The 16,607-nt window shown below is 43.1% G+C and overlaps 1 long non-coding RNA gene across 1 annotated transcript; it reads left to right on the forward strand.

Moving 5' to 3' along the window:
- The first annotated feature begins 1,313 nt into the window (after positions 1–1,313).
- On the forward strand, positions 1,314–16,173 carry LOC116552646. Its single transcript, XR_004269480.1, has 3 exons — positions 1,314–1,415; positions 1,478–1,485; positions 16,162–16,173. It is a non-coding gene; the product is annotated as an uncharacterized LOC116552646 (long non-coding RNA).
- The last annotated feature ends 434 nt before the right edge of the window (positions 16,174–16,607 follow it).

Genomic DNA, 16,607 nt, shown 5'->3' on the forward strand with positions numbered 1-16,607 from the left:
TCCAAGACCTCTTTTCCCAAAGCACTCAGATATCAGAGTCTGTTAATATCTATGCATAGACTTAAATACTATCCAAGGTGCTCTCTGTATCTGTATCAAAGCAGTCGTCCTCCTACCAATGATCCATCAAATCTGCAGTTTTCAAAACGGCATACCTCTTATAAAACTTTCCCATACTGCATTGGGACACCGAGGCATGCTCTCTTCATAGCAGCCCTGTGAAGTGTGAAGAGTATATGACATAATCATGTCCAATGGGTTAGGGACCTGGGGTTCTTGGAATTCTTGGCAGTGAATACAGGTGCTACAGCACCAGGTGCTAAGCTAGTAAATGGCAAAGACCAGGTGGTAGCCAGTCTTTCAATACCTCCTTCTCATTCTAGTGCCCTTTCTCCTAAAGTAGGCTACCTGTCAAAGGCCAAAGACACCTTTTTTGAAGTGTCTCCTTATGGGTGAAAAGTCACCATGTGCCGTGTTCAAAAAGATAGCCTTGCTTAGGGATTGGCCCTCACTATTTTGAGAACTATGAACTGAAGAAACCCATATCCTTCCAGCCCCCATGGGCTTCCTAGAGCTCCAAGGACAGAATCCAGGTAGAACTCAGCAGGATTAAGATCAGCAAGGAAGATAGATCTTCTTGTACCAGCTCAGATGGTGCAATCCATTTGCTTCAGAACTTGACAAATACCCATATGTCTCTGAAGTCTTATTTGTTTATTTTGTTTATTACTGATCTCAGCTCCACTTCTGTTGGGAAGGGTTGTTTAAGGGAAATTTAACAAAGGTAAATTCTCAGGACATTCTTGGTTCATCTCCCTTACTCACTTGAGGACCTGTCACTGATCATATCCCACTGGTCGACTGGAATTAGCATAATGAATAGCAAAAAAATGCCCACTATAGTATGGACAGGTAAAGGGCATTCTGACTGGCATACAAATTGCAACTTCTTAAAGGGAAATTGGCAGTATCAAAATTACAAATGCACAAACCCTTAGATCCAATAATTCGCTTCTAAGACTCTATCCTAAAGAAATATTCACGAGTGAGCAGAAGACATCTGTCCAAGCTGTTCCACAGCAGCCCTATCTAACAATAAAAAAAAAAGAAAGAAAAAGAAAAAATTGTAGAAAGCCAAATGCTTCTTATTAGGAAAACTGTTTTTTAAAAAATCATGCTCCCTTATCCGCCATCATGGTATATGCTTGACCCTGCTTTTCACCACATCTTCTCACAAGACTTTCGGGACTAAATGTTTCCTGGCCAAGAAACAAAAGCAGAATCGTCTCATTCCCCGGTGGATTTGGTGAAAACTGGTAATAAAATCAGGTACAACTCCAAAAGGAGACACTGGAGAAGACCCAAGCTGGGTCTATAAGGAATTGCACATGAGATGGCACACATATTTATGCTGGGTCACATTAATGGCACACATATTTATGCTGGGTCAAGGTCATGACCATCTTACCTTATTAAGCTGAAAATGTCAGTATCTGGACAGCTGGACACATTTTATTGGGAATATATTTTTCTCTGATGAATCTGTTATGAACGCATTGGTTGACCGGGTTCAGTAATAAATACATGAGACCTTTCATTTCAATAAATAAATAAATAATCATGATCCCTCCACACTACGGAAGAGCACGCAACCGTCACAAAAAATGTGCTACTCTGTTTGTAATCCTATGGACATATATCCATGTTGCTAAATGTGTTAAAAAATAAAGCAAGTTGAAAATAAAATAGCGTTGATAATAGGATCAAACGTTGTTGTTTAAAACAAGATGAAAAATTCAAGTTGGGACCCACCCCTGGGGCCTCAAACAGAGTTCAGGCTGTTCTGGGCCTAGGCATTCAGGGAAGGTGGGGCAAGGAGAGGGAGCTGTAAGGTGCTACCTTTGACTACTCTTTTCTGAATATCATTAAAATTTAATTTTGAAAGTTCTGTTCTTAATGATGTCCTAAGAGGCCTATAAAAAATGCCTACAAGTGCAGAACCATATGAAGCATAATTATCCTGGCCAACCCCACTGACTGAATCACCCCAGCCCTGTACCCTCTAGGGATGACTGTCCACTTCATATATGAGTAGATATTATGTTTTGCATGACTATTGTATATATGTACCATGGGAGAAGAACATACACCACCACACCATTAACACTGGCTACTTAAGGGAGGAATGAGGGAGACATTCATATGTTTACTCTTATATTCCTGCATTGTTTTACTTTTTTTTTTTTTTTTGAGACGGAGTTTCGCTCTTGTTACCCAGGCTGGAGTGCAATGGCGCGATCTCGGCTCACCGCAACCTCCGCCTCCTGGGTTCAGGCAATTCTCCTGCCTCAGCCTCCTGAGTAGCTGAGATTACAGGCACGCGCTACCATGCCCAGCTAATGTTTTGTATTTTTAGTAGAGACGGGGTTTCACCGTGTTGACCAGGTTGGTCTCGATCTCTTGACCTCGTGATCTACCCACCTCAGCCTCCCAAAGTGCTGGGATTACAGGCTTGAGCCACCGCGCCCGGCTGTTTTACTTTTTTAATGTAGTACTTTGTAATTTTAAAAAATTTTAAAGGGAAGAAACATCTATTTAGGCATAATAGAAGAAATTATGAAAAAGCAAACCCACAAAATATATTAGATGAGTCATCGCCTCCAAGTAGAAAAATTAAACTGGACTTCTCTCTATCAAACTCTAACCAAACCAAATCCCATTTAATAGCAATATGGCATGTCAGCCAGGCTCAGTGGTGCACACTGGTAATCCCAGTTACTTGGAGGGCTGAGGCAGAAGGATAGCTTTGAGCTCAGGAGTTCAAGACCAACCTGTGCAGCATAGCAAGACTCCACCTCATTAAAAGTACATGTATATATGGCTGTCAATATCTTGCAAAGAAGGTGGGGAGGGAAGTGGGGAATTAGTCTATTTTGTTTATAACCTGGAACAGTGCCTGGCCTATATTAGGTACTATAAAATATTATTGAATGTGGAATGAATTGAGAAGTACTCGGGGTATACAGAGAAAGGTGATTTTACTTGATTTAAGCAGTTGAGATTAGGAGACTGAACTGTGGCCAAATATCAATACCCCTGAGTACAAGTAACACTGGTCTGTAATTAGCATATCAAGTGTTTATGTACCTGTAACTACTCCTAAACTGTTTTTACACATTCACTCTCCAAATATCTATTAAAGCCCCTAGAATCAGTCCCTGCCCTTAAGGGGTTTCCATCAAGCTGTGTGAGTGTAAATCCAGCGTCAGAAAATGCTAGTTAGCAGAAATCGTCCTGGACAAAGATAAGAGTCCTGGCTAAGACTTCACCTGCCATAACTAATTGTGTGACCTTTAGCCTCTCACCTTCCTGAGCTGTCAAAATGGCAGGGCTTGAGCCAGATATGTCCCAAATATTTAATCTCATTATACTCCTGAGAGCAGGTTCTCCAAAATCCAGGAGCCCTAGACCCCAGTTGGAGAGACCCTCCACTAAACATCACTCTCAGGTCCTTTCAGCTCACAAGTGCTGATTCCAGGCGTGTTGACTCTTGTCTTTAAAGTATCACCAGTCTCCTAAGACCAGCAAGTCCCACTTTACCAAGGGCTTCAAAGCTTAGCCTCATCCAAGTGAGCATTAATTCTATATTAAAAAGGGTTTCCTACCAAGCTTTTTCTCTGTTTGTCATTGCACTAATGTCATGAATTTCTGTTGGTATTGAGATAATCAAGATATATATTATCCTATATTGACTAATTTCCTTTTATTGTCTATGAGTAAGGGTATAGCCTCAGAGGTGAGATAGACCTCTATGATACTAGGTAAGTTACTAAAACTCTGTAATTCTGTTTCCTGGTCAGTAAAATGGGAATAATAACAGTTCCTACTCTGTAGAATTATTATGAAAATTAATAAGAATGTAATTAATCTTGAATTAATGTGGATTGAATATTTATTACATAGTAAATATTCAGTAGGTGCTAGCTTTAATTATGGTGATTACTTTTGCTAGGTTATAAACTTCTTAAAATTGTGAACCCTATATCTCTCAAACTTTTTTAAGCGATTAGTACTTACCACAAGTTTGTTATTATTCATTTATATAATAGTTATGTTTAGTAATAAGAATGGCATAAAAGAAACACATTGAAATTAAGATTATTGCATTTGATTTTGGTTTCTTTATGTTATACTTCTTTATTTTCTTTAAGCTGATGAGTTACACATATGCAGTTTTCTTTCTTTCTCCTAATCTGACATTGAAGTTTTTCTTGAAAATAAAAATAAATAAACAAGTAACAGGCCAGGCACAGTGGCTCATGCCTGTAATTCCAGCACTTTGGGAGGCTGAAGTAAGCGGATCACCTGAGGTCAGGAGTTCAAGACCAGCTTGACCAGAATGGTGAAACCCTGTCCCCATTAAAAATACAAAAAGCATTAGTGGGGCATAGTGGTGGCTACCTGTAGTCCCAGCTACTCGGGAGGCTGAGGCAAGAGAATTGCTTGAATCTGGTAGGCAAAGGTTGCATTTGAGCTGAGATTGCGCCATTACACTCCAGCCTGGGTGACAGAGCAAGACTCTCTCTCAAAAATAAATAAATAAATAAAAGGTTTTTCGGAAGATTAGGATTACGGCCTATTTTATTTTTCGTTTTTGAGATAGGGTCTCCCTCTATTGTGTAGGCTGGAGTGCAGTGGCACTGTCATGGCTCACTTGCAGCCTTGACCTCCTGGGCTCAATAGATCCTCCCGCTTCAGCCTCCCCAGTAGCTGAGACTACATACCTGTGCCATGACACCCAGCTAATTTTTTTTTTCTTTTTTTCTTTTTTTTTTCTTTGGTAGGGACGGGGTCTCTCCACATTGGCCAAGCTGATCTCAAACTCCTGGGCTCAAGCAATCCTCCCACTTCAACCTCCCAAATTGCTGGGATTACAAATCCCACTGTGCCAGCCTTTAGATTTAGACTTAGTTCCAATCCCAGCACCACCTCTTACTAGCTAGGTGACATTGAGCAAGTTATTGGATTTTTCTCAGCCTCTGCTTCCTCTTACGTCAAATAGGTCTAATAATAGGCCCCACCTTGCATTCAATGCATGGGCAGAAGTGGTAGTTTCCCTAAACAGTGAAGGAGGATCCTGAAAAAAGGACTATAAACGTAGGAAGGGAGACTGAAACTTGAGGTCCAACAAAGCAAGGGTGACTTTGGGAACATCGTCTTTAGAAGTGTAGTTCCTGTTTCCTCCATGGGTTGGGGGCTGGGAGTGGGGGTGGGGTAGGAGGCTGTGGAAGTGAGCAAAGCTCTAGCTTCTCCAGGCTGACCCCACTCTGATTATGTTACATTTCTCTCTTGCGTGCGGCCCTGTGCACAGCACCATGGGCTCCATTGCCTTGAACTGGCATGCTGCAAGACTGAATCACAAATTAATACTGCTCTTGTTATGAATTCCGATCAGCACTTAAAAAGTTGCAGGCCCTCCCACGTCCCAAACCAAAGCCCTCCCAGGTCCCACTCCCAACCCCTGGCTCTCCCAGCTCGCTTAATACCACAAAAAGCTGCTGCTTTTGCGTAAATGCGAGGAAATTAAGTTACTGAAAGATCTACCAAGAGGCAGCATTAGCATTATTCCATTAGGAATAATGACTTGGGTAAGCTTAGGTTAAAAGAAGGGGCATTCAAGAATTAATTAAACAGCCATCGTCATCAGTGAAGGAAAGTCACCTAGAAGTAGACCAAAAAAGGTTTTGTTTCACAATAGTTTTATAATCTGACTTGGTGTCCCAGACTAGGAAACGGAGCTGAAAGCCCAGGGGTGTGCAGGAGCATTATGACCAAGTCATCAGCTCTAAGCTCTGGGCGCCCCAAAACCCAGTTTAGGGCTGACTGTCCCAACCACCCTCACCCACCCACACATCTACCCTCACCATTTCATGTTGCATCTAACTCACCCTGCAAAGCAACGGGTGTGTTGGGACCCAGCCAGTTGGGAGCCTTTGTAAAGACAAGATCCTTTTGCTTTGTGTTTGTTTTAATTTTTCCAAGCAGCTCAGACCTAACATGAAAAGTGCAATAAACTGGGAGTATCCGTGTTCCCTGAAAATATCACTTCACAAGTGAAAATATATCCAAACAGCCAGTTGTAGTTTGAGAGGCTCTCCCTCCTCAAAAATGCAGCTGTCACCGAAAATACGTTTGAAATCTCTCCCTCTCTTTCTCCCTCTCTCTCCCCTTTCCTTTCCTTCCTCCTTCTTCCAGCTCTCGCTCCGTCTTGCAATTTAACTTTAATTGCCCTGTCAGCTCTAAAGGCTGCTAATTGACGCCTTTTATTCTGGGTTAAAACTCCTCAGGAAGAAAAGAGCTCGCCGGGCCTCCAGATTCGACCGATTTGGCACGCTTGTCTCCCTGAGAATTGAAGCTGGGTGCTGCTAGTGCTGGGGACAGGCATGGGGGAGTCGTGGAGGCGGGGAGGGGGGCTGGGCAGGGGTTGGAACGTCTATTTTTAGTGAGGGTTTTATAGAGTGGATCCCTGTGGCTTGGCTCCACACTGAAATATTGTCCTCGTCTCAATGACATAAACACAGGGCAACTTGGAGATCTTGGCGCCAGCTCTGGCCGGAGCCTGTGAATGGGCAGAACGGTGGGATGGGAGCAAGAACCCTACTGTAATTACAAATAAATCCGCCACCCACTCCCACCCCCTGGCTCTCCCAGCTCGCTTAATACCGCAAAAAGCCGCTGCTTTTGCGTAAATACGAGGAACTTAAGTTACTGAAAGATCTACCAAGAGGCAGCTAACGGAATAATGAATTGGGTAAGCTTAGCTTAAAAAGAAGGGGCATTGAAGAATTAATTAAACAGCCATCGTCATCAGTGAAAACCAGAGACGGAGGCAAAGCATAGACTCCTTGAGCTCCTGGAGTAAATCCAGTGTGTTGCTTCCCTCTGAAATTATCAAGCATTCAGGCTGGCCCTGGTACGGGAGAAATTGGAACCAATTAGCACAAGGTCTCAGTACGATTCTTCGGAATGTCCCCGGCCAGGCTGGATGAAGCTGTCACCCAGGGCTGCCTCAGACATGGAGCCACACTTTCCAAAGCCTATTTAAATATAGCCTTGCTTCCCTCGAAATGTAATCCCAACCCTCATTTTATCCTTGGAAGCTTGGGGGGTGGAGTGCAGGGTGAGGTGGGATTTTCATAACCCCCATCCCCCACTCCCACAACCCTGTAAATAAATAAAAGATTACACCAAATTCCATTTGAAGTTGTCAGTCCTGGAATGGAACTTTTATCCCATTATGAATTTCATGGGTGAGACCGGTCAGACTTTGAATGTGGCTAACACCTCCATTGAAAGGCCCTAATTGCAGTTGTAGGCACTGACTGTTTGCAGACACCACACTGTACACACCTTCACATTCCTCTGAAGAAAGAGCATCCTATGAGAGCCGGCCACGGCCTCCCCTCAAGTCAGTAGGACTGTCAAGGTTTCACTTAAACTTTAAACCAAAGTTGCCCTATTGAAGGGCCAGGTGCTAATTTGGGATTCTGAGGTTCGGCAGCTTTGCCTTGGCTGACAGGGCTGTTACTATACCCAGGGGGCTGGCTGGAGTCATGCTTCAGCCTCAGAGGCTACCAGGAAGGGAGTCTTTCAGTCCAAATGGACCCTTGAAGGACCGCTTTTATTTTCAGATGAACTTCCTCTGAGCCCGAAAGCATCCAGGGCTTGGCTAAGCGACAAAAGAAAGAATGGAAAAATGCGTTTTGCACACAGCTACTGGCCTACCAAAGGCAAGAAAGCTGCCTGTTAAGAGTCCCAAGGGAAGGGAGTCTCTCACTTCACTTCGGGACTCCTGGTGGGGAACAAGCCATAGAAAGATGGCCTACGAGGGAGAACTCTTTATAAAGTTGTTCTGCTCCTCCCTCAATGGACACCACCAAAAAATTTATTTTTGTGTTGTGGTAAAATATGCATAAAGTAAAATTCACCATTTTAACCATTTGTCAGTGTACAGTTGAGTGGCATCAAGTACATTCGCACTGTTATGCCATCATGACCATCATCCGTTACCAGAACTTTCTCATTATCCCAACTGATACGGTGTGACTGCGTCCCCACCCAAATCTCATCTTGAGTGTGGCTCCCATAATTCCCATGTGTCATGCTAGGGACCTGGTGGGAAGTAACCGAGTTGTGGCAGTGAGTCTTTCCCATGTTGTTCTTCTGCTCGTGAAAAAGTCTCACGAGATCTGATGGTTTTATAAACGGAAGTTCCCCTGCACAAGCTCTCTTGCCTGCTGCCATGGAAGACTTGACTTTGCTCCTCATTTGCCTTCAGCCATGACTGTGAGGCCTCCCCAGCCATGTGTAACTGTGAGTCCATTAAATCTCTTTCCTTTATAAATTACCCAGTCTCAGATATGTCTTTATTAGCAGTGTGAGAACAGACTAATACACAAACTAAAACTACCTACCCACTACACAGTAACTCCCCATTTTCCCTCCTCCCAACTGTTGGCAATCATCATTCTAATTTCCATCTCTATGAATCAGACTACTCTAGGTACCTCATATAAGAGGATTATACAGTATTTGTCCTTTTGTGACTTATGCTTGTTTCAAGATTTACACATGTTGAGACCATCAGAATTTCTTTTCTTGTTAAGGCTGAATAATACCCGATTGTGTGGATATACCACATTTTAGTCATCTATTCACCAGTGAACACATGGGCTACTTCCACCTTTTAGCGATTATGAATAATGTTGCTATGAAAAAAGAATGTATAAATATCTGAGCCTCTGTTTTTGGTTCTTTGCAGGATATACCCAGCAGTGGAATTAATGGTTTCTACGCTATTTCCATTTTTAATTTTGTGCGGGAGTGCCACACTGTTTTCCACAGAGGCTGCGTTATTTTACATTCCCAACAGCAGCACGCCAGGGTTTGCATTTCTCCACATCCTCATCAAACTTGTTATTTTCCTTCCTTTTTTCTTGATACCAGCTATTCTAGTGGATATGAGTGCTATCACATTGTAGTTTTTGAACACGAAAGATTTTTATTTATTTTATGTTTGCCTTGATCTCTTTACTTTTTGAAAGAAATAATATGGTATAGGTACACACAAGTATCCACCCAGTACTTTACATTCTGGCCCTCTCCCCAGAGGCAAGCACTGTCCCAAGTTGGTGTGTGTGATTGCAGTTCATGTTTAACTTTACCAAGCCTATTTGCATTCATTAATAATTTATACTACTATTTTGTGGGTCTCTTTGGATTCCACTTTTGTGTCCTTCCCCACCCCCACCACTAAATTCCACATTGATAAGTTGTACAAAGAATACCAAAAGCAGAATTCCAGATGAAACCACAAAAGGGCACATGGAATAGATCAGAGTCTTTGGAGTTAGGCAGAGAGTTAAATCTCAGCTGTGTTACTTCCTACCTGTGTGACCTTGGTCAGGTCACTTGACCTCTCTGAGCTTTAGCGTCCTTGATTATAAACTGAGATGTCTGCAGGACTGAATGAGATAACAAATATAATGCACTATATCAGCATATAGTAAGAGTTCAGTAATTGGTAAGGAGGAGGTGGAAGAGAGGAACGAGGTTAACATTAATTTTCTTGGGCCAGGTGCAATGGCTCATGCCTGTAGTTCCAGCACTTGGAGAGGCCAGAGCAGGCAGATCACTTGAGTACAGGAGTTCAAGGCCAACCTCGGAAACATGGCAAAATCCCGTCTCTACAAAAAAATTCAAAAATTAGCCTGGCATGGTGGTGCCACCTGTAATCCCAGCTACTCAGGAAGCTGAAATGGGAGGATCACTTGATCCTGGGAAGTTGAGGCTGCAGTGAGCCATGAGCATGCACTGTACTCCAGCCTGGCTAAGACAGCAAGACCTTGTCTCAAAATAAAGAAAGAAATTAGAATAGAATAGAATAGAATAGAATAGAATAGAATAGAAAATGTTCTTGCTGAGTTGGTGCCTCTCCACAGCCATCTCTCAGTCATGATCCACTGACTATTTTTGCCTCCATCTTCATACTGCCCCGAGGTAGGTCAGAACATGTGCAAAAGTATAAGACAAAAAAATGCAGGCCTGTTTGCCTTTTAAAAAAATGTTGATGTAAATAATGGAGACTGTGTGTCTCCCCTTCCACTTCCCACCCAGAAGGCAGTGGAGAGTGAGGAAAGGAAGGCGGGAGGCCTGACCCACTCTGCCAAGTCACCCTACTTGGGAGAGAACATTCAGCACAGGCCCTGAGCCTGGCTACGGAAACCGTAATCTAATATCTTAATCCATTTCTTCTTCAAAGCATTGCCCTTTGTGCCAGGTGGACAGAACCCGAATAACATGGAGCTGTCCCTAAGAAGCTCTTGCATTGGCCTGCGTCATTCAGGCTGGGAAAACAATACCCAAAGGTACACCTTTGACCTGGTTATCTGGGCAGTTGTGACTGGGGAATGACAGTTTAGAGGACCTAAAAGATGTTTAGGGAATTGCACCCAGTCGGTACTGACAGTGAACCCAGCCATTGATCCAGCTACCCCCGGTGAGTGCTGACCATGCCAGATGGTGAGCAAGGCTCTTTGGCTACACAAAGAGGAATTGGACACCTAGGAGAGCTGTCTTCAGAGAGATTAGTGCTCCTCTGCCCTTTTGGAAATGGCTTCTGAGTCTACGTCTCCAAGAAGACAGCAGGGACTGGGAGCAGTGGGGTGGAAGGGAAGAAAAATAGTTCCAGCAAGAACTAGGTCCTGGGGTCCTAAGGATGGGAGTGGGAGCCTGCACCATCTTCCTTTCCAAGGACATGGGCTGAGGTTAGCCTGACATGTCACAGCAGCTGCTGCCTCTCCAGAATGAGCTGGAATCATTCAATTACTCCCCACCCCACCCCAACAACAGCCCAAGCTGCAGCTTCCTGGGATAGAGCCAACCATCCCTCACCCCCTGTCCTGAACTGCTACTGCTGCCAAAATCAGCTGACTTCAAGATACAGAGCCACTAATTTGTGAGGATTCAGGCTGCTGATGGTGTTGGTACAATAACCAGGCTGTCTCTAGTTCAGCATGGGCAAGACATTGGTGTATAGCAGTTAGATCATGAAGCACCTATTTGGGTCAAACTAGTTTTTTATTTTACAGACGCCTATAAGGAATATGATTAAATGTTTTCATTTAAATAGACAGACTCGGCCAAGAGAAGGAAGCGATTTATAAGAGAAGATCAAACATCATAAGCTATTAATTAAGAAATGGGCATTGTTTGACCACCATCACTTCCATCTACCTACTACCAGGGTCCAATATGGTAACCAGAAGTAATCAAACAAGTTCAAGCGTCCATTCATTTACTAGGTGCCTACTGTATAGTAAACGCAAGGCTAGGCACTGGGAATATGGAGTTGAACTACCATAAAGAGCTTGTTGTCCAGCAGTCAAGACAGCCATCAGCCTGAATTCAGTCACTGATGGGTGAGCTAGAGGAAGGAACGGGCTGGTATAGGATCTGAACGGAGGGAGCAATTTATCTGCCCAGACAGAATCAAGAACGGAGGAAGCAATGTTTAAGCAGGATCTAGAGGATGGCAAGTGGTTTTGCAAAAGGGAGAGAATAAGCACACAGGGCGTGTAACAGTGAGGAAGCACACGCTCTATGTAGAGACCTCCAAGCTAAATACACAGCAAACAGCAAAGAATAGAACAAGGTAATAGGAGAAAGGTAGATTGTGGTCAGGTTGGAAATGGCATCAAATGTCATAACTTTATCTTGAGAGTAACCAGAAGAATCCTTAGAGGTTTTGTATCATTATAATTCCCGTCCTATATAGCAGAGTATTTTCACCTGTTTCTCCTTCAGGAATACTAAGACTTTGGGAGAAATGAAGGGCCACTTCACTGAACTTCAACAGGAAGCTGTCTGTCTTGAGTGGGCCAGGACTACCTGTAAGCCTTACTTCTCAGTGGTGACATTAGGGGAACTTTGGTGATAGATAAAGACCCCTTCAAGGATCCCATACCTGTGAGATGAAGAGTAGCTGCTACAAACGACAAGTGAGAGATCTCACCAAACCCCTGCAACCAATTGAGGCCCTGAAGTCCCTAGAAAAAATGCAAGTACCCCCGAGACTTGCTTTGCTGTCAAAATATTTAGAAGAAGCATATTTAAATCACAGACGGAACAATAGGACTAGCTCAGAAGTAAACGTTCATGCTGTTGAAGAAGCTTAAACCATAAACATTTAGTCTAAAATGTAGCTGCCTCTCCTTCTGGGCTAGGGTCTGAAAGAAAAGCAGAGTTCTATAAAATGTGACCTGCCAGGATTTTCTTACCCCCGTGGCATGATCATTACGATGCCTCTTATTATATTTAAAGCCTTAGCCGAGGTGACTGAAATCCCTGAGGAGGCGAGGGAGGCAGCTTTGCATTTTTCTCAAAGTATTCTGCTGAACCACTGCGGTAATTCATTTTTGAAACAATGAGAAGGGAAAATGAGATTGGAATCACGACCTGGCCTCATTACTGGCCCGCCTCCTCCCTGCCACCTCCAGGCACTTCAAGGGCCCTTCTCCCAGCATTTTAGGGATTATCTTTGCGAGTTTAATCAAGCTTTACATTAACTAGTTAACATGGTTAAGCCTTTGTGTGAGGAAAGAGACATTTGTCTGAAATCGGAATGTACTGAATTCATTTTGCAGGGAAGCCAAGCCTGGGTCTCAGCTCTAACCTTACCTATTCTCCCCATCATGAGCAAAAAAAAATTTTTTTTCTTTAAAATTATATGTATACCAACAAAACTGTTATCAAGTAACCTGGGATTTTGTTATTGCTGTTGGGTTTTGGTATACGTTGTTGTATACAACAAAATTGTTGGTATTCATATAAATGAAACTAATTTTTTTCCAAAACACCAATGAATAATGAATCACATCTCAAAAAAAATCCTGTGTTGAAACATAAGCATACCTACTAACCATGCTGGTGAAGGACTAGCCACTGCTTGATTTATTTTCGTGTTTTAATTAATAAATTTACTTATGATCTTAACCTATTATGCCAAAGAACAGATTGGAAAATGTTTGCGGTTACCTAATGGGCTAGAGGAAAAATAAGAACCCCTTTTAGAACTTTAAGGCAGTTGTTCATGTAACTTTGAAGACTTCCCTTCATTTTCTGTAGGTAGGTTTTGTGAATTAAAATAAAAAAGCAAAATTTTTTTCTTAATTGAGGGCATTTTTAAATGAAGCTGAGTAAAGACACTAAGCTGAAACCTTAGCTATAAGAAAAATAAAAAACAGTTGGGGGTTTCAGAGACATTGTTTGTCTTAAGAGTGATGTGAAGAAGCTTGATCAAAAGCCTTGTTTTACTACAGTCATGCTCCATTATGGGAGCTGGGGATGAGGATGGGGTGGGGGGAGTGGGAGGAAGATGAAACGAGCCCTCTCCTCTACTCAACCAGGTTGCCAAAAGTCACTGCCCTCAAGTAAACCTCCCTGGCCTGCTGGTATCGATGACCTCTGGAGTCAAACATGGATTCAGAGCAAGACAGAAGATGCATTAAGAAGCCCGCTTTGGGCTCACGCTCTGAGCTAAGAAGCCTCTCTCTGCTTTCACTGACAGTCCTTGGGTCAAGAGCACAGCATCAGGACGTGCCCTTGCTTCTCTGGCACTCAGTTTCTCTATCAAATGGGGAGGTAGTTGTCTCTATCTCCCCATATAAGCAAAAGGTAAGTTCCTTTGGTACCTATTTAGGGACCTCATCCTTCAAACCCTCAACTTAGGTGACTGACTTCCAATCATCAGCCTCCACACCAAAGGCATTCCAGACTACAGGGTTTTTTTCATCAGGCACGAGGGTGGTTTTTGGTTCATTTTAGTTTTATTTCCCAGCCAAGCGGTGGGTTTTGACATGGGTATCACTTTATTTGAAAAGCAATCTGATTTCTTTGTAGATGCCAGAGACAGGAAATCAAAGTGTCACAAAAGTGTCTGTCACATACTTATTTACACGTGAGTGTGCACATGCACGCATGCACACACACACACACACACACACACACGTGCATACAAAAGCTCCACAAATGGACTTCTTTATTTTATCATCATGGGTGAGCATTGCACCATTTAACTCAACACAAAATGAAGATCACCTAAGAATAAGAATCATGCCTACCCTGCAGCCTGCTGCTGGCTTCAAAAATCTTTTTAACATTTAGAGCTTTAAACACCATTTTCAGTTTTACTAATGGCTAACAGTTACTTTGAGGCAAGTTCTTTCTTCTAAATTCACTGGTTTTAATCTTTTACTGATTTTTTCCTTACATACAAAAATGCTGATTGTTATCTTTCTTTAAATCAGATTTACATAAAGTAAAAAGTGAGCTTCTCCCTCTTCCTCACCCCACACTTTAAGGGTAATCACCCCATTCTTTCAGGATAATTATTACAATTAATGACTTGCAAACATTTTTTAACATACTTCCTCATACATAAAATAATCCTGCGTAGAGATTAAGATCAACCGCTCTAGAGTTGAGCAACCTAGATTTCAACCTTGACGTAATACAGAATTAATTTTCATTTTAACTTCTTAATAGGGACTACTTAAAATATTTAAGACCTATAATCGCCATATTTAGATGGTTTCTAAGGTTTGTTTCAAATATTTCTAAGCTCAAGTCTAAATACAAATCCCATTTAAAACAGCTTAAGATGCTTCAGTAGCTCATCATGTACAGCCTCTGGTCTTCCAGCCTCTATTCCTCAATCTCTAACTCTGGGTACTGCCAACCCACCCCTAGAATTTGGATTACGTCTCACCTCTTCCCCACTACCCCAAATGTCATCCAGCTGGTGGCCCCTCCTCGCCCGTTTGATCTGTAACCACCTCTTGATTTTTCAGGCCTTTCATCTTGGAACATCAAGCCAGGTGTGGTTGCTCACGCCTGTAATCCCAGCACTTTGGGAGGTCAAGGCAAGAGTATCACTTGAGGTTAGGAGTTTGAGACCAGCCTTGCCAACATGATGAAACCCCATCTCTACTAAAAATACAAAAATTAGCCAGAGGTGGTAGCACATACCTGTAATCCCAGCTACTCAGGAGGCTGAGGCAGGAGAATCACTTGAGCCCAGGAGTCAGAGACTACAGTGAGCTGAGATCATGCCACTGCACTCTAGCCTGGATGACAGAATGAGACCCTGTCACAAAAAAAAAAAAAAAAAAAAAGACCAGGCATGGTGGCTCATGCCTGTAATCCCATCACTTTGGGAGGCCAAGGCAGAGTGATTACCTGAGGTCAGGTTCAAGACCAGCCTGGCCAACATGATGAAACCCCGTCTGTACTGAAAATACAAAAATTATAGGTGGTGGTATGCACCTATAATCCCAGCTATTTGGGAGACTGAGGGAGGAGAATCACTTGAACTAGAGAGGTGGAGGTTGCAGTGAGCCAAGATCATGCCACAGCACTCTGGGCAACAGAGATTCCATCTCAAAAAAAAAAAAAATTTTTTAATCAACTTGAACATCAAATCTTCTAGAGAGCTTTTCAGATCCCCCAGCCCAGCATTTCTATGGCTCATCATGGCAGCTGACATCCTGAATTGTAATCTTTAGTTTATTTTTTCTCCCTGATCGTCTGTGAGCTCCTCAAGAGATGAGACTCCATCTTATCTCTTGTTGAACAGTGTGTCTGTAATTGGGGTACATGCATGGTGATGAGATAAATGAATACAAGACTGATGGATGACAGTAGGTGGTCACAGCAAGTCATATCCAAGGCTGCACCAAGACTTGGATGGTGAAGAGACAGACTAGGGGCTAGTGAAAATGTCAGAGATGTGAACCTGTTGTGGTAGGTGGATTCGGTAGCTGGAAGCTGTGACTCATCCCACCCACCTGAAATGGGGTCATTTTTCACCTTATTTTTCACTCCATTGAGCTTCTGTCTCCTTGTTATCTTGAGTCTTTGACAGGATAAGGGAGACTAGAACTTATTATCTCACTACACATCTATCTGAGGCAGTGGGATGAGAGGATGTGGGGAAATGTGAGTGGACATTGAGATGGGTGTTTGTGTGATTTTGGCAGGAGGAGGCAGTGTGTATTTCCCATGGCAGGTTGCTAAAGGGGACTGCCTCCAGAAACCTTTAAGCACAGATGGGAACAAAAGGGGCAGAAGTATGGGTGTGTGATACATGCGGTTTGTGTGGTGTGTGTGTGTGTGTGTGCGTATGAGTGTGTGGTGTGGTGTGTGTATGTGTGTGTGTGGTGTGTAGTGTGGGGTGTGTGGGGTGTGTGGTGTGGTGTGTGTGTGTGGTGTGTGGTGTGGGGTGTATATGGTGTATGGTATGTGTGGTGTAGTGTGTGTGTATGTGTGTGTGGTTTGTGGTGTGGGGTGTGTGTGTGTGGTGTGTGGTATGGTGTGTGTGTGGTGTGTGTGGTGTGTGGTGTGGTATGTGTGTGTGGTGTGTGGTGTGTGTGGTGTGGTGTGTGGTGTGGTGCGTGTGTGTGTGTGGTGTGTGTGGTGTGGTGTGTGGTGTGGTGCGTATGTGTGGTGTTTGTGTGTGGTGTGTGTGTGAGTGTGGTGTGGTGTGTGTG

This window comes from Sapajus apella, unplaced genomic scaffold, assembly GCF_009761245.1.
Source record: "Sapajus apella isolate SASKATOON/1434 unplaced genomic scaffold, GSC_monkey_1.0 scaffold12, whole genome shotgun sequence".
NCBI classification, from domain to species: domain Eukaryota; kingdom Metazoa; phylum Chordata; class Mammalia; order Primates; family Cebidae; genus Sapajus; species Sapajus apella.